Raw genomic sequence first — 22,617 nt, forward strand, 5'->3', positions numbered from 1 at the left:
GAGTGGCTAATTAGCAACTAGCAATGGTCAGTCTACTTCTAGTTTTAGAGACATTATAGACGATCATATGTCCCAGGATACTTTTAATCTCACAGTTTCAAAAAAAACAAAACCTTCCAAGATACAGGAGAATCTAATCACACTTTTATTCCATGTGCCAAAATATCTTTAGTTCTTTGCTAAAATAATTATTGTAATTGCCATAAAATGGAAATTACTTAATGAATGTCAATAAAACAATTAGAGGAATTATAAGGATCTAGCTACATGTAAATCTTTACAAATTGGATTGTTTACATCACAGAAGACACAATTACTAAATACAAATGTATTCATGGGAAATACAAACAAGTCCTTGGGGCTTTTTATCATTAATGTTCTACACATTGCACAGTGTAATCTCTTGGTATTAAAGCTAGGAAGGTTTCTGTTCCATCTAATGATGGCTCTAATTAATCCAATGAGGATATCTTGGTAAACACAATTACTTATATTATTGTATAGAAAATTAGAACCTCCATGGTTCCCTTGTGAATTAGGACAGGTAAACTGCTTACCGAATATCGGATCAATAATTACTTTTACTGCTTTAAGGATATAAATGGATATAAAAGGATATAAATGGAAATATAATTGACCATTTTAGTGGATTCCCATGTATTTGTATCAGTATATATTTTATAAAAGTGCATATTTAAAATTGACAATGTCTTCATTAAATAAGTCATATTTACTATATATATATATGTATATATATATATATATATATATATATATATGTATAACACATTATGGTGTACTACAATCTTTCCTACAATCAGTGGTGCACAACTCGAAGCCACGAACAGGCCACACTTTTTGAATAACCCCGCTTGGGCATAGGCACTTAATTAAATTTAAAAAAATATAAATGTTTTCAGGCAACAATACACAGAATTCCTGCTGACCTATCTTGTGTAATGGACCTCAGCATGAAAGCCAGGTACAACAAAATAACAGAGAAGGCTTAAATTTTGGTTTAACAGTCTCTGCCAGCACTCAGTAACAGTTTCGAGTGGGTTGATCCAGACCCTCCTGGGACCTCCAGTTACTAAAGTCATCAATGCAAGGCGTGGTGCATCCCTGGTCTAGATTATGCATGCATGTTGAGTGTAGATATGACTCTACACTCCACTAAAAATCTAATTTTTACTACTTGGGCAGCTATAACTGCAGTGTGGAGGTAGATCTATTAAGTATTTTTTTGTTTTGTCTTGTGTAAGTAATTAGTTAAACCATTTAGGTAATTGCATCAATCATTTTTCACATACCTACCATAGTGTTCATTATTTAAGCGGCATAGCTAACATACATAGATAGATATTTACTTGGTGTCATCACTAAGCCTGTGAACCTAAATGCATAACATACCAATGAATGAATATTCATTGAGAGACTTCATGTTAAGGCACAGTTTACCATTACTGAGGGCACCCAATTTACCGTATTTGCTCGATTATAAGACGAGGTTTTTTTCAGAGCAAATACTCTGAAAAATACCCCTCGTCTTATAATCGGGGTCGTCTTATAATCAGACCTCAAATAGGTCTGACTATGAGACGACTAAGATCCAGATCCCCTGCAGCTGCAGGGGACCTGGATCCTCCTGTCTCCCCCCCCCCCCCCCCGCCCCACTTACCGATACTTCTTAGTCCCCGGTGTGTAGCTGGGGCAGCGTGTAGATGTCTACGCGATTCGCGTAGACAACTTCCACTGCAGCCGGAAGGAGGTGTGGCTAGCAGCGGGGGTTGTCTGTGTCCATCGTGCAGACCTTCCCCGGCTGTCAGAAATCAGAGCTCGCCGCACTGGTGCCGGGAACTCTGATCTCTGACAGTTGGGGAAGGTCTGCACGATAGGCGCAGACAACCCCCGCTGCTAGCCACGCCTCCTTCCGGCTGCAGCGTGGGATCTACACGCTGCCCCGGCTACATGACAGGGAAGTCAGAAGCACCAGTAAGTTTGGGGGAGGTGCCGGGGGAGTGTTAAATGGGGGCATAAGGCATTTCTGGAGGCAGAGTGCTCTGTGAAATGCCTTTTAACCCCCTTAATGCCACTCTGCCTCCAGAAATGCCTTTTTAACCCTCTATACGCCACTCTGCCTCCTGAATGCCTTAAACCTTCCTATATGCCACTCTTCCCCATAATATGCCTTTTAACCCTCTAAATGCCAGAGTGGCATATAGGGGTATAAGGCATTTCTGGAGGCAGAGTGGCACATAGGGGGTCAAAAGGCATGTCATGGGGCACAGTGGCATATAGGGGGTATAAGGCATTTCTGGGGCAGATGTGCATAACTGGGGGGCAGGTTGGAAAATAGAAGGAAATAAAACCAAAATATTTTTCTCAATCATAGCTTTTATTAAAAAAAAATAGTTTAGATGAATTAACATTTACTGGTAAAACTTTTTTCCTATAGGGTCGTCTTATATTCAGGGTTTTTTTTTTTTCCCTAAATTAATATTCAAATTTGGGGGGTCGTCTTATAATCAGGGTCCTCTTATAATCGAGCAAATAAGGTAATATGTATTCTTCAAAAATTAAAAAAGCATTTACCTGAGGTAGAAGCTACTGGCAGGAAAGAATTCCAATTGAAATCAACTGAACAGAGTACTATTTGCAATGCTTAGGCTGAGCCAGAGCTGGACATCTCCTGCGTGGACAATAGCTAGGGAGGTGGAGAATGTAACAAACGTATATGGGGGATTCTGCTGAAACAATGAAAATGTAAATGGATCACATAGTTGCCACATGCATTAAAGTATTTATGGTAGCTGGTGTTGCATTAAGTGCAGTGATTTGCAGGCCATGAGTACAAGCAGGACGGTTTAGTGCCAGGTAAGCCAGGCAGCGGAGTGGCAGACCCAGTCGCAGTTGCTGCTTACTCCGGCAACAAGGTAAGTAGGGTAAGGGATGGGGGTGCAGTGAGAAGGGGCAGAGGGGGAGAGAGGATAGATAGTGAGAGGGGGTACATATTGAGAAATGGGGAAGGGGGTACATAGTTAGAATGGGCAGATAAGAAGGGGATGGGGAGAGGGGGTAGTGGGAATGCGTACAAGAATGAATGAGTTAATGTGTGGATGAAGTGTGTGAATGCGTATGAGAATTAATGAATTCATGTGTGGATGAATTGCTTGAATGATTTGTGAGACTGCATTAATGAGTGTGTGAATGATTTGGGGAAATGCAAAGCTGGTACATGAAGGGTGGGCTTTAACAATAAATAAATAAGTAAAAATGGGCTGCTCAGTCTTAAATGCCCGGGCCTATTTTTTGTCCCAGTCCGGGCCTGGGTGTCACCCCCTGTAACCGCACCCGGGTTGTGACGCCACTGAAGTGTCACATGAGTATGAAAAGCACAACCTAGGCTAAATAGAAGTGGCTTAATAAAAACACTTTATTAAGCCACTTCTGCTATTTAGCCTAGGTTGTGCTTTTCATACTCATGTGACACTTAATATGCTAATGATATCATCAACTTTTACAGTACACTAACTTGCTAAATTTTCCATGTCTCTATCTTAAAACTCAACCTTCCAGCACCCCATCTCGAACCAAAGACAAATCCCCACATGCAACTATCTAAGCTCAAAAGACCCCCAACCCACACAAGTCACTCTGATATTAGTCTAGCATTTACATGTCTTGACATTGTGGTGGGAAAAACAATATGTGGCCATTTAGTGTGATGGAATCCCCGATATTTACACTTCAGACAGGTACATTTAAGTAACATTTGCAGCGTGTGTTTGCTGTCTGTACAATCAGTCCTTGGTTTGTTCTATGCATGTGTTACTGGACATTTTGGCAGCAAACCTAGATTTGTATTTATATTTTATATTTATGGGCATGTCTCCTTTTTGAATTTTTTTGGAACATAGTCACATTTCTAGCATCTGCAATCTTTATACTCCTAAACCAAAATAGCTTCAATTATCCAATATACAGTTTCATGTTTTGGTATGTAATGAGTTTCATGTAATCTGAAACCAAAACCATACTATGTGATAAACAAGTCATTAGCTTTGCTTCATTAAGTATTACAAATATTACAATAATCACCAGGTTGCACCTGTGAGTCATCTATTTACTGCCAAATCTGTCACGTTTGATCTATTGGTGTCTAGACATATTAGCCAATCAACCAGATTATGCATATCCACCCAATTTGACAGAAATGCAGGATTCACGCCAACTATTTATTAGATCTTGGAAAGAAATTGTCTTTGAAACATTACCCGAAAAATGGAAACAAATAGAAACATAGAACGTGGCGGCAGATAAGAACCATTCAGCCAATCTAGTCTGCCCAAATAGCTACAATTTTCACACAAATTATAAATATAATTATTCTAGCAGAACGTATATAGGAGTGTTGCCTGGTTCTGGTAATGTCAAGCCTTAAATTTAAGTACACAGCATACTTTCCAGAATTACAATGATTGTTTTAACAACAAATAAAAGTCCACATATTGAGTTACATAACATAAGCTTGTTTGAGCAGGGCCCTCCTGACCTGTTGTTTCTGTAAGTCAAATTATTATGTTATATACTACTTGTTGTGTCCTGTCTACCCTTATATACAGCACTACAGAATGTGATGGCACTATATAAAACAATAAATAATAATAATTACAATGATTTTGAATATCTGGACCATTGTCATAGTTGATGCCCGGTGAAGTATAGGTCCTAGTGTTTTTATTGTCCCTGAGTACATCCTGGGTATACTCATATGCTTATTTGAAACATTTAAGTGTGACAAATCATGAAACAAATTTTAATATTAGACAAAGATAGCCAGCGTAAACACAAAATGCCGTTTTTAACCCCTTAATGACAAAGCCCGTACATGTAAGGGCTCAAATTGCATTTTTCAATCGGTTTTGGGACCGCCCATTGTCCTTAAGGGGTTAAATTATGGTTCATGTTCAGAACGAAAAAAGTCTATCCAACCCTACCTGGATCTGGGTGAAAATGTAATTGCCCCCTTACTCAGAACTTACTTTCACAACCGTCATCCAGTGATGTTCTGCTGGATTCGATGCTTCTGCCCGCAACTAGGCTACAGTTAGATCCTCCTCGCAAAGAGCGTTCACGGCATCGGTGATGCTACGGGTCACAATTTATGCGGCTGTGACCTGTGGTGGACCCAGAAATGCCCCATAAAGACTGATGCCACTTCTTGCCTTTGGTTACTTGGTGAGTTCCTTCTCCTTGTGCTTGCTTCTGACTTTTGTTCCTGTTTGGCTTGACCCCCTATTACAATTTGTTTTAAAGACTCAGTGCCAGTTATCGTAAACTATTGATTACAGTTGTAGGTTTAGGGAAGCAATTACTTTTTCATATGGGTGATATAGGTTTTGATTAACTCTTTACCTTCAATAAATGAAATGTTAATTTAAAAAACAACATATTGTGTTTACTTACGTTGTCCTAGTCTTATTTTAAAATTAGTTTGAAGATCTAAAACACTTAAGTGTGACAAAAAAGCAAAAATATAAGCAAAAATATAAGATATCGGAAAGGGGCAAAAACTTTTTCACAGCACTGTAGGCATTTGCACAACCAGCATCCATTTTATAGCCTACTGCCATTGGGAGGTTTTGCACCCTTTGATTACCAAGGTTTTAACTGTCCACGCTCCTGGGATCCAAAAGATGCTTTGATGAACTCCATCTCCCCTTACCTAGGGGGCTTAGGGAGTGAGGGAATATTTGTAGCCTATATCTCTTTTTTATTTATCGCTACCTTTAGTGACGTTTATGGGGTAATAAGGGTTGCGGATTGGTAGGGATCAGGGTGACATCATCTGTAAAGAGGCTGATTTTATGGTCACTTTGAGATCTGTTATTATGGTATTCTGTCTGATATGTCTTGCTAGTGGCTCTTTACAGAGTGTTATCAAAAGATACATTATAAATCCACATAAATACCTTCCATGGGAAACCATAACCCACAGAAAGAGGAAATAACAAGAAGTCACACTTTACATTAATCAGTGGAGTTTCAACTTAAACTAAATAAATGAATGCTGCAAACCTCTAGAATGCTTTGCCTAAGTAGGCACTGCCAGGGCCGGCCCTACAATGGAGCCGACTGGGGCAATTGCCCCAGGCGGCACTTCAGAAGGGGCGGCAGTTTGCCGCCCCAAGCGTTTTTTTTTTGGTTTTTTTTGAAGCGGAGGAGAGAGAGAGGGGCACCGAGTGGTTTTCGCTTACCCGCTCGGCGCCCCTCTCTCTCTCCTCTGCGGCGAGTTTCCCTGTTCGGTCTCTGTGCCGGCTTGTAATGCAGAGCGCCGGAAGTGACGTGAATTTCCGGCGCTCAGCATTACAAGCCGGCACCGTGGCAGCACAGGGAGACTCGCCGCAGGACTGTTTAAGGGTAAGTACCGGCGGGGGGCGGCATTTTAAACTTCGCCCCAGGCGGCGTTAAGTCTTCGGCCGGCCCTGGGCACTGCGAAGAGTGTTTTAGTATGATGTGAGCTAAGGAGGCTAAATTATTGTATTCTTTATTATTAATAATGTACTGTGGCAAATTAGTATAAATTATGAAAAGATTTATATACTAAATTAATGTATTTTCTTTTATGAATATGGAACTTTGGAAAATTTTACTGTAATATATATTATGGAAAGATTTGTATACTTTAATAAAAAAAAAAAAAAGATTCTAAGGCCGCTGACTCAGTGTCGGATTCTGATGTTGGTCAGTTCATATATACATCTAGTCATTTTTCTGTGGCTGCTGGGTCCCCTGCTACAAGTCATGGCAATGCTGCTGAGGAGTGAGTAGCACCTTATCATTATAGCTGTCCCTCCTTTTACATCAATATTGATGTAACAGTATTTACCCACTTGCAGCTTTTTCTGGGAGATGATATCTTCAAGGACATTGTCTACAAATATTAGCATTACGCCCAGCAGCTCCATGCTGCTAGCCCAAATAAATTTTTGACAAAGCAACCATGCACTCCCATTGATGTCAAACTTTTTTGAATTCTGGGCACTCACAATGTTAATGGACATAATTAAAAAGCCCTTCATCCACTCCTACTGGAGCACTAGCCCTATCTGTAGTGCCCCCTATTGAAAGTCTATGGCTAGGCAAAGGTATAAAATTATCCTTTATTTCATGATATTTAGCGACAACAGCTGGAGCACCCCCATTTTGACAGGCTGTATAAAACCCTCCTCTTGATTACCTTGTTGCCAGGTTTGTACAGGCCTATACAACTAGAAGGAATATCTGGGTGGATGAATACTTGATGAAGTATAATGAAAGGTTGGAACAACTCAAGCAGTATCCTCCTTCCAAGTGCTCCAGGTATGAGACTGGGTAGATGAGTAGAAGCTGAGGAAAAGCTTCTGTTACATTTTTTGCATAAACCACCATCACTTAGCATTAGTTTGCTTAGTTCCCTTCATGGTCATTTGAGGTAATTTATTATTCAGTGTCTGCTATCTATATATAAAAGGTGTGCTTCTAGTATATAAAGCAAAGCAAGATGCAATGTCTAAAGGAAGAGTTTGTGTTTTTATGTTGTTCCATTCCAAGCTGAAACTCTTCCATGGAGATTATAAGAGCCATTACAAGAAGACTGGAAAGTAATATCACTATTATTACTTGTGTTTATGGGTCAACACATCATACAGACTGTGAAACACATCATTAAACATACTACTATACATGTTAGTAGTATCATAAAAGCAAAAATGAAATTTAGGGATCATGACATGCTAATTGGGAAACAGTTACTAAAGTAGACAAGTATTTTATAATAATACCTCTGAAATATGCTGTGTATCATAAAATATGCAAATTCAATTGATAGTAAGGAAATTGATATGACTTTACCAAATGGATTTCACATACCTTTATATGTACAAATACAGTAGAAAAAAATGCTATAGCCCACTGGACTATTTAGGTATATACAATGTCATACTGTCACCATAAAGGAACCCAAGCATTATTTAGAAAAATTTATTGATTTTCATGCAAATTTTGAAAAGTAATCTTATAACCATCTGACTATTTTTTTTGTTGCTAAAACAAAAAAAAATCAATTACAGTTCCCTCCACTAATATTGACACCTTTGGTAACTGAACAAAGGCTGTGAAAAATGGTCTTTATTGTTTCTTCCAAAAATGCACACAAATGCTTTGCTCTTGATATCAAACATTTGCAAACACAACACAGGTTTAGCCAAAAAAAATCAGAAATATATGTGTGGCACAATTATTGGCACCCATTTAGTCAATGCTTGACTACCTTGCTACCTCCTTTTGCCAAGAAAACAGCTCTGAGTCTTCTCCTATAATGCCTTCTGAGGCTGGAGAATACATAGCAAGTGACCTGAGACCATTCCTCCATACAGAATCACTCCAGATCCTTCAAATTCCGAGGTCAATGCTGGTGGGCTCTGCTTTTCAGTTCATCCCACAGGTTTTCTGAAGGGTTCAAGTCGGGGGGACTCGGATGGCCATGGTAGGACCTTGATTTGGTGGTTATTAACCCATTGTTGTGTAGATGTTTATGTATGTTCTGGTCATTGTCCTGCTGGAAGATCCAACCATGACCTATTTTAAGCTTTCTAGCAGAGGCATGATATTATATATCCTATCAAAACATCCAAGTCCAAGTTTGTTTTCGGATGAGAGTCTTTCTACTTGAAAACCTTCCAAACAACTTGTGGTGATCTAGGTGACATCGTATTGTAGTTTTGGATACTTTTTGACCCCCAGACGCAACTAACTTTTGCGATTCTCCATCTTGGAGATTTTTTTGGCCGCTCAAACCATCCTCCTTACTGTGCGTTTACTGGAACTTCTTAATTGTTGTCCTGATGGTGGAATAGACATACATTTAACAGTTGTTATTTTTTTAGATTAGATAATGATCAAACGGTTAAACACTCAAGACAATTTATTACAGCCTTCTTTGCTCATATTTACCAATATTAGTAGAGGGCACTGTATTGACATAATGGTATAATAGGTTCTATCTTTGGCTGTTTGTGGCTGCCATGGCAACAGTCTGTTAACTTTGGTTAACCTAGGTTTGCTTAATCCCTGATTTTTAACAGTAAAGTTTATTTTTAGTACTGCATGTATTTTTAGTAACTGCTTTAATTTGTTGGTGTGTTTCTTTATACAAATACTTTGGGAAATGGACTGATGTCTGGCAAAGAAAGCTGGTTATATTTAAAGTGTGGCGGGTACTGGGGACTGCTTGGGCCAGCCTTCTGATGATTCTTTTGTTGTAATAGGTCTAGAAATGTCCAATAGTAGGCTAAATGTGTGATCTGTAACAATTACCTAATTGTATCAATTTTCTATTTCTCAGTTCGCCCCAAAAAGATCATCTTGAACATATAACTAAAATTAGGTACAACCTGACTTGGACCTGGCGTTCCCAGGCTACTTTTGTGGTGATTATTTTTTTCCTTATACACTCAAGGGATCCATGTGCATCTTTGTACAGATGTAAGAACCCACATGGGTTTAACTCTCTGGGGTGTAAACAATATAAATATTGAAACACACATCATACACTCCTAACTTGAGCCTTGCAGACCATCACAGATTGTTACTACAACAGCAGACATAGTACATTATTAAAGACATTTAATATAATATATATTTTGGTGCATCTTTTAATAAAAGTATGACATTAAGCTCAAATACCCAACTGATTCAGATCCTCATTGTAAATAGCATTTCATTGTTTTAAGACACCCACAAATTATAGAAATTTAAGCTATAAATTCTGAATTTACTTATATATCTACATTTAGTAGATGACTACAATTTACATTAATATATGTACATGACTGGACAGCAACTGTCAACTTGAAAGTGGTAAGTTTTTTTTAAGTATTTGTTTCTGATCATAAAGATATATTAGCTACAAAAGCAGTGATAAAAGAACTTGTTACCTTTTGTTACCTTTCTAGTGTCTGCCTCCTGATGTCTGTTTGACAGTACTGTACAGTGGCTGTGCATGCAGACAGGTAATTTTAGAAAGTTCTGGGTTCTGGCTGGGTTTGGATAGACCCACTGGGTAAAAACAGTGACAAACTGTAATATGTCAGATTATGGGAACATAGAAACACTTTTCAAGGTACAAGGACGATGGTGGCCCTTCAATTTTCTTATATTAAGGGGAAAAAATATGTAAGAAGCATTTTGCTACAACGTCCCATAAAGACTCTTATTAATAGGCAAGAATAATAACCTAGTTGACAAATCTCAAGAAAATAATAACTATATTAAAAACCTAGTAATTGTTATTTTGCTATGCAAGAATACATTTTATTTTAAAGTCCTTTTAAAATAAATGAACATATGATTTAAAAGAAATGAAAATGCTTTACATATCCAGAGTTCACTTATTTTATTTTTACATGTAATCCATCATTTTTAAACTTTAACATGTATGTATATATATTAATTGTTTGTAGATCACAAGGATGAGAACATGTAATATTGTTATAATACAAAAGAATAATTTACACATTTCTGACTATAACAAGTATTCATTTTTTCTAGAGATTACAGAGAATGATATTTAATTATCAATAAGTTTAAACATCCTGCTTTTACAGCAATCTGAACGATTTGATTAAAATACTTACCAAAATGAATAAAAATGTTCCTTTTAAATTTGTTAAATAAAGTAAGAACATAAATTCCTATTTTATTTGCAATGTGTACTAGTATTTCTATAACATTGATAACATCTCTATAGCTTCTGGGATATATCTTGTATCTTTAATATATATATAGAGTTGTGGGCTTGTGAGGCTGATCAATTATATACATTCCATCCCTATAATATTCTATGTGTATTTAAGACATCAGATTTTTGCTTGGGGGCTCATAAAAATGCATCATGCAGAATCTCTGTGATTTTTTATTTCTTTGCAGATTACATTTTATATAGGATTCCTTGATAATCTCTTTCCTTATATGATAAAATATAATGTTTTCACCTTGTGAAAGTTTTTCCATTACTAAGCCCTCCCTGGAACCTAGGTGCTTTAATATGTGGACATGTATTTTATCCACTTAATGTATGTGCTATAATACTGTTATTAGAAGCTTTAGGAGGGTTAGACGAGAGATATTGCTGAAAGAGTTTTTACATGTTAGAAATATAAGTGGGTAAATAACACAGATTTCTGGAAGATCAGCAGTTGTGAAAAAAATATTGGTCTTTGCAACAAATTAGCTTGTAATAAATAGACCAAAAGAGCCGAGTGTTTTGATTTGTTGTAGAATACGTCATGAACAAAGCTGGGTCAGGAAAATTACAGCAAACATAGGCGTACTAACTGCAATATGACCATAGCAATTACAAATACAATTCTTTTCCTGGATAAAGGTGCAGGTGCAGTGGTTATGTAAATCACTTGCAAATGCAATGGGTTTTTTCATATTATTATCAGTATTAATACAGAATTTTGTGTCCAACAAAAAGCATCCATTTTTGCTATCACTGGTTTATTAACAAAATTTTCTAACATTTCTATAGGAGTTGGGAAGCATATAGTCCCAATAAGAATGTGCCAAGCTAATGAAACAGTTGTCACTGAATTTTTACTTCTCGGATTCCAAAATCTGAACAACCACAAGATTCTACTCTTCATCGTTTTCCTGATAGTTTACATTGTGATTTTAAGTGAAAATTTTGTAATTATCATGCTTGTGTCCGTGAGCCACTATCTCAAGCACCCTATGTATTTTTTCCTTAAGCACTTGGCCTTTGCTGACATCTTATCCACATCAAATATTATACCAAACCTGCTACATGTCATATTGCGAGAAGGAAGTCATGTTGTGCCATGTCTTTGTATATTCCAGTATTACTTTCATTGCTTTTCTGGATTTTCCCAATCCCTAATTCTCATGGTTATGTCCTTTGACCGGTATCTGGCAGTATGCAATCCATTACGTTATGCGTCATTCATGAATTTTCAGCAATGTCTACGTTTGGTCTTTATGTCATGGGGTGGAGCATTTATTCTCATCTCAAGTGAAATCATTCTGATGTATCAATTGCAGTTCTGTGGTTCGAAAACCATTAACCATTTGTTTTGTGACTTTGCTCCGATTGTTGAGCTTTCGTCTTCTGACACTACCATACTCTCTTGGTATGATTTTTTACTATCAATGTGCTTCATATTTTTTCCATTTGTGCTTGTTACTGTGTCATACATCTATATTTTTATCACCATTCTAAAGATATCCTCTATCACTGGAAGAAAGAAAGCCTTCTCTACCTGTAGCTCTCATTTAGCTGTTGTATGCATGTACTATGGAACACTGGTTGCTGTATATGTGCTACCGTCTGGAGAAAATTCATCAAATGAAAACAAATTTAAATCTCTGTTATATATTCTGTTGACCCCTATGATCAATCCCATTATTTACAGCCTAAGAAGCCAGGAGATCATGGGAGTCTTGAAGAAATTCATTCATACAGACATCTGGACAAGTAAATCATAAACAAAATCAAGATTAATATCGCTATTATGTTTTTGGAGACAGATTTCCTCTAAAATGAATTAACATTAAAAATGTAAAGCCTAAGTATGTATTATTTTCTCTTAACCCCTTCAGGACCGGGATTTTGATACTAACGTGTCGCTAAAGGACCGGAGCCGTTTTTGTGTTTTTGCCATGTCTTTCTTCAACTGTAATTTCTCTCTTATCAATTGGTGCACCCACACAAATCATATATTGTTTTTTTCAGCACAAGTAGGGCTTTCATTTGAAACCATAGTAAGCTGGGTAGTACATTGTTTTGTTTGAAAAAAACTGGAAAAAGTGGGGAAAAAATGAAAAAAACGCATTTTTTTACAGTTTTGTATACATACAAATTGTACACACATTGAACCAATGGGAAAAAATTATCCCAAATATATTCATTAACTTGTCCTGATTTGGAAACCACCCAACCTGGCCAGGATTTTTATCTATTTTGACCAGTATAGGGCAAATATTGCAAGGCATGCATCACGTTTTTGAAATGTAATTTTTTTCAAATTTGGCATGGTAGTCTAATAACTGCAATAGTTGTCACAGATACTGATTATCCCCCCAAAATTATATGTTTATGAACAGTAGATAAGTCAAGGTGTACAACTAGGGTCATTTTGACACTTTTCAAACAGGGATTTTATCGCCAATTGCTGCCAAATTTTGAGGTATTTTTATATTTTTTTGTTTTTTTTTGCATATGTTGCAATGTTGCTTTAGATTTTATATTATATTTTGTATAGAATATGTGCAACTGCAGAACAAAACACCATATTGTGTTCACCAACATCCCCCGGTTCCAACAAGGCCTCACATGCATGGTTCATGCATTTTTTGAGGAAGCTATGAGGGCAAAACTGGAATATGCGCATTTTCGTTTTCACATTTGGAATTTTCAGAAATTGGTTTCCTGGGCCCATATCCCATTTGGGACATTTTGGAAGCCCCCCACTGTAAATTACCCCATAAAAGTATATATTTATGAACAGTAGACAAGTCAAGGTGTTCAACTAGGGTAGTTTTGACAGTTTTCAGCTAGCCTTTTCTTCACTGATGTCTGCCAAATTCACGGAAAATTTATTTTATTGCGTTTTTAACGCATACATTTCAATGTTGCAATTTATTTCTTGCACAGCATATGTGTAACACTGGAAAAAAAACACCACATTTTGTTCACCAACACCCCCCGGTTCCAACAAGGCCTCACATGCATGGTTCATGTATTTTTTGAGGAAGCTATGAGGGCAAAACTGGAACATGTGCATTTACATTTTTTTAAATATTTTTTTTCATCAGATTACTTGTAAGTGACAGGTTTAGGCCGCTGACATCAATCAGGGAGACCGATCAATAATCAGCGACTTAAAATGTCACCGACAAGTGATCAGGTAATAATTATGATTTTTTTCATTTATTAATAATTTCTGTTTTTTCATAATTATCCTAGATGACCCCTCTCTCTTTGTAGAGCAGGGTCATCCGTGGGCTGCCATAATGATCCGATCACTCCTATTGGCCAGGAGCGATCTGATCAGCCCAGCATTTGACCTGGAAGCACCCTGGACTTTCAGGTCAGTGCTGTTATTATTTTTTTAATGATTATTATTATTTTATTAATTTTTTTATTTATTTATTATTATTTTTTTTTATTATTATTATTTTTTACATTATTTTTTTAACTCTTTCAATGCTGATGCTCCATTGAAGCACAGCATTGATTGATATTTAGTCCCCACAAGCCTGTGGGGACTAATATTAACCCCTGCAATGCTGCGATGGGGGTCATACACAATCGCAGCATTGAAGGGGTTAATTGAGGAAGAGGGGGGTAGGGGTTAACTGAGGAAGGGTGGGGGTGGGGGGGTCTGGTCTCCACACTCATGTGGAGACCAAAGAACCCTGTCTCCCTGTCCCTGAAGCTGCCTCTGGCAGCTGGGACACAATCTCCAATAGACTGGAGATTGTAGGGGAGGAGTCTCTCTGATCAGTCCTACAGGACTGATCAGAGGACTTCTGGGGGCTCGTTTTTGCTGTTGCTGGTCTGCCTGGGCTTCCAGGCAGACCACCAGCAGCAGAACCCCCTAAAAAACGGGAATTAACCCCTTCAATGCCGCGATCGCGGCATTGAATGCCGCGATTGCGGCATTGAAGGGGTTAACGCTGCACTGACGCTCTCATGGAGCGATCAGGCAGCAGGGGGGTGTTGGGTCAGGTCCCCACACTTGTGTGGGGACCCATTCAATACCCCCCCCCTTCCCTGAAGCTGCCCGTGGCAGCTGAAACCGCGATTGCAGATTTTTCTGCAATCGCAGTTTCTGCCTAGAGAATCACTCCGTGGGAGTGATCGTGGGCTTGGGGGCGGGCTTAGACAGGCTGTGCTGTCTGCCCAGGACTCCTGGGCAGACAGCAGCAGCAGCGCCCCCACGATCACCGCGATTGTGGTGATGTGGGGGCGTTTTTTGGAGGAGACGTACCTGGTACGTCCCGGTCTACCGGTGACTGTTAACCAGGAAGTACCAGGTACGTCCCGGTACTGAAGGGGTTAAATGTTAGCATTATCACTTTATCATAAATTGTGCTAAAAGTTGACATAAATAAAATTACAAACTAAATGTCAGGACTCGGGTGATCAGGTCGGGGAGGAGCCCATGCGCAGGGGATACTTGGGGTTCAGTCTGTAACCCACGGTGCATGATTATGCAAAGACACCACAAGCAGAAATCCAGGTAATGCAGTGTATTTTATGTATATAACAGGAACAGCAAATAAGGGTAATACAGTCTAAGCACGAAACCAGACGTATGGCAAAATAAATACCGGTAATAAGTCTTTTGGCAGGGAACCCGCTTGGAAGGGCACAACAGACAGAGAGCCCGCTTGGAAGGGCACGAAAGGCACACAGCCCGCTTGGAAGGGTACGAAAGGCACACAGCCTGCTTGGAAGGGTACGAAAGGCACACAGCCCGCTTTGAAGGGTCCGAAAGGCACACAGCCCGCTTGGAAGGGTACGAAAGGCACACAGCCCGCTTGGAAGGACACAAAGCAGGGAGTCTACTTGGAAGGAAACAAAGCAGGGAGTCCACTTGGAAGGACACAAAGCAGGGAGTCCACTTGGAAGGACACAAAGCAGGGAACCAGGAACAGTACAGGTGCAGAGCCACAGCAGGAAGGTCCATAGACTTCAATACAAAGGCCCTGACTGAAGTGCAGGGCAGGTTCATAAAGGCAGGGTAATCCAGGTAACAAGGCCCAGCTGGATGTATTGACTAGGGCTCAACCCAGGTAATAAGGCACACCTGATCCCAGTAAAATAGAGGGGCGCCAGTAGCCTACCTAAGGAGGGGGGTGGTCCAGGGAAGCAGGAACTTGGGAGTTTTCTCAGGCAGTGTGCAGGCAACACAGTGGTAAGCTGTGGGCCTGCGTTAGGCAACCATCGCATATAGCCATATATTGCTTAGCCCGCCACTATGTCAAAGTACTTCAAGTTCGGTAAGACCTATCTCATTTCTAATGGCTATATTGCTTACCAATGAGCTGAATCAATGGGATTGCTCTGTTTTTTTAACCCAAATGCTACTGCCTTGGGGAACTGCTTGCTCTCAAAAACAAATTGTGCTCGAGTGTGTCTGTGCTGTTGTCCACCTTTGTGGTGTGCACTGATTGGTCTCTCTTTGTGCTAACTAACCTACCGATATATTAGATGTGTGGCCAAACCCAGCCAATTGCTTTAAAGGTAACTAAGCATGACATCACCCACATAGTCCAATAGAATTCCATACACATGATGGGCAGCGGTTCTCTCCAATTCCCAAAGGTGAACAATCAAAGAAATTGACTGACAGTTATTCTCACCAATCATTGATGTTCCTTGCCGCTCAGAACCACTCCTATTACTGGATCTCCTACCCGTTGTAATTCTTATTACTCACATTACACCCGGTTCAACAATACAAATTGCTGGGCAGCACAGTGGCTCAGTGGCTTACACCGTTCCCCTGCAGCACCGGGGGTAAGGGTTCAAATCGCACCAAGGATACCAAAATCCATCAAGGCACCACATCCAAAAACACTAGTGCAAATTCGCATCATTTTAGCATATTCGCCATACACAGTTATATGCATCACAATTGAATAATTCCCTTCCCAAATATCCCTATCACAATATAAGTCTCCATAATATAGCCATACCTCCCTATAAAGTAAGTAAATCATTATCAAATAATCAATATTAAAAATCAAAGAGAGTCCTATTATTTTGAATCTACAAATAGGCTGAGAAGGAAAAACCTTCATTTAAGCCTAGAGGACTCAGACTTTTGAGTCTATAGATCCACTTGGCTTCCTCTTTTAATAGTAATCGATCCAGATTCCCTTTTCGTGGACCAAGTTTAAGTTGGGAGATACCCCAAAACCTCAGAGACTCTAGATCTCCACCATGGAAAATATTAACATGACGGGCCAGAGATGTTTCTTCTTTCCTCCTAATAGTGCCCAAATGTTGGCATATCCGTCTACGGAACTCCTGGATGGTTTTCCCTATATACAATTTGTCACAGCTACATTTAGCAGCATATACAATTCCCTTACTTTTACAATTTATGAATTGTCTGACTTCATAATTCCTGCCATCCACGGGATTCCGAAATGTTTTTACAGTAGGTTTTTTGCAAAAACTACAATTCCCACATGAATGTGAGCCAACTAGTTGGGATTTCAAGATTTCCTCCATCGCAGGGAAACAAAAGGCATTTTCTACCTGCAGCTCACACTTTACCATTGTCTGCATGTATTATGGAACTATGATTGCTATTTATATCATACCCCCTGACAGAAATTCAATAAATTTAAAATTTAAAATAAATTTTGATCTTTACTATACGTTCTAATGACCCCATTTGTTAATCTTATTATATACAGCATGCGGAACAATGAACTGCTAGAAGTCCTGAAGATACTAATTCATGAACAAATAATTGTATCTAATAGAAACTGAGGACAGATGTTTCTAAATGTAGTTTTTTTTGGATATTTCCTAATAATATTATAAATGTAAAACTAAAAGGTTTCCTGTTTAGGCCGCTTCTTTTTATTTATTCAGCAATGTCTATTTTAACAGTTAATACAATATTATACAGGATCATTAATTCAGAGAACAATGTTCTAAAAGATCTAAACAAAAAAGATGCATGGACATTTAAATGACTGAAGTGTTTCAAGGTACAAAGTACAATTGTTTAGGAAAGAAAATAAAAATGAGCCTATATGCAGCTTGTCCTTGTGGGTTCAAACATGTCACACTGTATGTGACACTATGAAAAATCATGCGTGCCTCAATTTTACAAGTGGTCATGTGACCTACACACCACAAACACCAACACAAACTTAAATGTGGGCGCAAAATGTTTCCCAGGAGTGTCTCCAAGCTAGAAAAAATGCATCTTCTGCCATTTTTGGAGGTGACCAGAATATTTTGCCCAGCTCTAATAGTTGTGATTGCACAGTGGGTCTATGTTCCCCCAGTCAAACAGAGTATGATGTGATGTGGCATATTAGTTGGACAGTTCAATAACAGAAACAAAGAAAGGCACAAAAGCAGAAAGCCCTGGTGGGTGCTGCAACCTGTACAGGGTTGTCTCCACAATTCAACCAAGCAACTAACTCAAATAAGTAAAGAATAGTCAGCACAAGTATGCATATATTATAAATATATCAACCAGTTTATGCATTGAAACATAGAGTCTGATGGTGGATAAGAACCTTTTGGTCCACGTAGTCTGCAAGTTTTTCCTCATGTGAAGACACAGCCCTTAGTCAATCCTTGGTCTTGTCTTAGATTCAGGATAGCTTTATGCCCATACCATGGAGGCTTAAATTCCCTTGTTGTATTAGCTTCTACCACTTCATATGTCAGGTTGGTGCACATTGCACAGATTATATCACCGAGTTCCCACCAACACTACCATACATCTTTGGTATGCGGTCGATACATTTGCAGCGCAGCAGCTATATAAGGTAGGTGAGGATTTTTGAGAAAAGAAGATCAATAAATAACAAGGGAATTAATGATATCAGAACCAGATAATTAAAATTTCTCCTAAACCCAGTGATTTATTCATAATTAGTGCCAGAGCCCTCATTAGTATACAGTTAGCCATAAATAGATATGATACAGTACAGCTCATAGTGAGCATAAGCACATATCGAGTGTAAAGATTGTAAAGAAGAGGCTAACATAAAGCAGGGTAGGCCTAGCCTCAGTCTACAATACAACCTAAGCTGAAGACAGGAGAACCAAAGGAGATGTGATGACCCCACTTGATGACTGGCTGAATTGGTTCCTAAACGTTTCCACTTTCCAATAATACCACTTACATGAACTGACGTATTGCAAAGGTGGCATCCCATGATAGTACCAAGCTGAGCTCTTCAGAACGACCCATTTTTTTTACAAACGTTTGTAAATGCGGACTGAATGGCTAGATACTTGATGTTATACACCTATGAAACACCTGAATTTAAAGTAGAAAAATAATAATTAAAAGGTGTGTTCCAATACTTTTGTATACAGTATACAGTGTATTTATGCTAGGAACATACAAGTGTTGTTAAGAATCTTTAAACATGATTTTATTATATTGTATATCATTATCAAATTAGCCCAAGTATCTGCATTCATATACATTGTATACAAACTGAAACCTGAATTGTATTAGCTACTTTAATATTACAGTTATGTTTGAAATTAATATTAATACATTGAAAACAAATTATTTGATTTCTGTATTTATAATTGTATATATAAAAAATCAAGATAATGAGTATGTTTGTCTTAAAATAACATGTCATCAGGGAATATTTTATGATTATTAATCCCTTTAGTAGATAAATAGCTTCAGTGCTTTGAGTGTGCTAGGAAGTCTTCCTGTGTCTATGCATTTTGTAATTATACCCATGAGAATAATCTATTTATGTAGCTGCTGAACTCAGTTGAATTAGAACAGTGAAGTCCCTAGCAGTATAAACTGTTATGAAAACTTTTTTTTTTAATTTCTCTCTGTTACACAGGAATAATATATTTTAAATATTTATAGTAATGAAAAAAATATACAGTCCAATCTGTCCAATCCAAACTGCATTATTTCAGATAATGACAAATATGAATGACTCCCAAGCATCACCTTTTTTAGGCTGTACATTTTACAAATTTACAAATAATGGCACTATAACTTCAATGGCAGTTCCAGGTACCAAAACAACATATACAGTATATATATATATACAGTATTTGCTCGATTTTAAGACGAGGTTTTATTCAGAGCAAATGCTCTGAAAAATAACCATCGTCTTATATTCAAGGTCGTACTCTAATCAGACCTCAAATAGAGGTCTGACTACAAGACTAAGATCCAGATCCCCCGCAGCGCTGCAAGGGACCCGAATCCTCCTCTCCTGACGGGTCAGGCACGTCACGGAAAAACGGCCACTTAATGACCTATGACGTGCCTGACCAGTCAATGGATGTTAAGGGGTTAATAAGCAGCTTTCACAAGCAATCCTGGCTATCAGCTAAACTTGCAACGCCCCCCAATGAACCATTGCCTAAAAGTGCTAGATGCATACACGGGGTAATAGTCAATCTACATATCAACAAATAATCAAATGGCACAAATTGTTAAGTTTCCACTAAGCTCACAGCATTCTTTGTGCATGCTCTCTGTATCTGTTCTGGCAAGAGGTGTCATCTTCCCAGGACCCCTGTGGTGATTCATGGCCAAGGGCCATAGCCTCGGGCACTGATCTCCCTAACCAGCTGAATGATATTCCTGACAGCAATGTGATTCACCACAAAGCCCCTAAAAAAACAGTAGCGATTCTATAGGGGAGGGGAAAGGCGTCAATTCAGACCTCGGCTTCCATTCTCCCTAACCACCACGCGCTGGGAAATTATGCAGAGCGCCGGGATATGACGTCACCCCTGTGGGCTGCATCACTAGAGAGCACTAAAGCAGAGGCCTGGAGTGACAGACCAAAAGTAAGAGATGGGGAGAAAGGGGTGTAAGGGCCGTGGTGTGTTTGTAAGCTGTGTGTGTATAAGGGCTGTGTATATGTGTGTGTTTGTAAGCTGGTGTGTGTGTAAGGGCTGTGTATATGTGTGTGTGTGTATATGGGCAGTGTGTGTGTATGGGCAGTGTGTATATGGGCAGTGTGTGTGTGTGTGTATATGGGCAGTGAGTATGTGTGTATGGGCAGTGAGTATGTGTGTATGGGCAATGTGTGTATGTGTATATATGGCCAGCGTATGTGTATGGGCAGTGTAGGTATTTGTGTGTTTGTAAGCTGGTGTGTGTGTGTGTGTATGCACAGCAGGGAGTGGAGGAGTGAGAGTGGTGCCGAGTGGTCGCACATGAAAACATTTTCAGCAAGCTCCCGTCCCCCTTTGTTTCCTCTGCTCCCTACCGCCACCTGGCTCGGCGCTGCCCTGACTGAGCCCTGCACTCCCACCACAGGACTTCAGCAGGGTAAGTAAACTACAAAGTGGGGGAGTAGACAGTAAGAAGGGGAGGAGGGACATATAAATGCGTACTGAGAGGACACTTTATTAAGAAAGAGGCCCAAAACAGAATAAAAGGCAGGAAGAAGATGGCTGAGTTATATATTTCCCTGAGCCATCTAAAAAAGAAATGTGCAGAATCAGTAGACGCTGCCTCTATATCTAAGATGATCCAAGTTAAAAAAGAGATTGAGGAACAATCTGTCATCAAGGCTAATATTAACCTAATGAAGTTAAAACAAAAATTGTATTATGTGGGCAACAGAGCAGATAAAATGCTTACTAATCAACTAAAAAAGTGTAAATTAAATTCAGAATATACAAAATAACAGGTGGAGTAAATCACTGTTATAGTCCAACAGAGATAGGTAAAGCGTTTGAAGACTTCTATTCTAAATTGTACAACATACCAGGACAATTTCAAGAAAGAGATCAGATTAAAAAATACTTCTAGAATCTAAACTTCCTAAGGTCTCAAAAGATATAGCTGCTCAGTTGGATACCCCCATTAATGAAATTGAAATACTTAGAGCGACTAAGGCATTGAAAATCAATAAGGCTCCCGGACGAGATGGCTTCACAGCATTATTTTATAAAAAAATGACGAAATTACTGTCCCCTCATTTAACTAACATATTTAATGAAATTAAAGAAATGGGGGGTTTTCCAGATGGTATGCTTGATGCATCCATAATTCCTATTCCTAAACCAGGCAAGGATAACACTAAGATTTCAAATTTTAGGCCGATCTCCCTATTAAATATTGATACAAAGATCTATTCAACTATACTAGCTGATAGACTAAAACCGGTATGCCCACTTTTAATTCATAAGGACCAAACTGGCTTTATAAAGGGCCGTCATTCAAATGATAATTTACGTAAAATTATCAATTTGGTTGAATACGTTTCAACATATAAACTTCCCTCCATATTTTTAGCCCTAGACGCTGAAAAGGCCTTTGATAGCGTAAGTTGGTCTTTTCTTGAGGAAGTCTTATTATGTTATGGCCTGGGAGATAAATTTATTGGTGTAGTGATGTCCCTATATACGAAACCTTTTGCTAGAGTAATAGGACAGGGGATAAACTCCAACCGGTTTGGGATAACTAATGGCACTAGACAGGGGTGTCCTCTGGCTCCTCTTTTATGTATTTTAACATTGGAGCCATTAGCATCTAGAATAAGGAATAACATGGACATCAAAGGAATTAGGATCGGAGATTTAGAATGCAAAATGAGTCTATATGCTGATGATGTTTTGTTATCTCTTTATGGCCTAGAAAATTCATTGGCCTCAGTGATGGAGGAAATTTCAAAATATAGTAAATTTTCGAATTATAAATTAAATATATCTAAAACTCAAGCTACGCTGGTATCTATTGCAGATTCGGTGAATCATAACTTGGAAGAGAGTTATGATTTTATTTGGGAGGTCGGTAAAATTGATTATTTAGGGATTGTTATCTCGCTCAAGATTTCTCA

This window comes from Sceloporus occidentalis, unplaced genomic scaffold, assembly GCF_023333645.1.
Source record: "Sceloporus occidentalis isolate IW3139 unplaced genomic scaffold, rSceOcc1.0.p SCAF_32, whole genome shotgun sequence".
Taxonomy (NCBI): domain Eukaryota; kingdom Metazoa; phylum Chordata; class Lepidosauria; order Squamata; family Phrynosomatidae; genus Sceloporus; species Sceloporus occidentalis.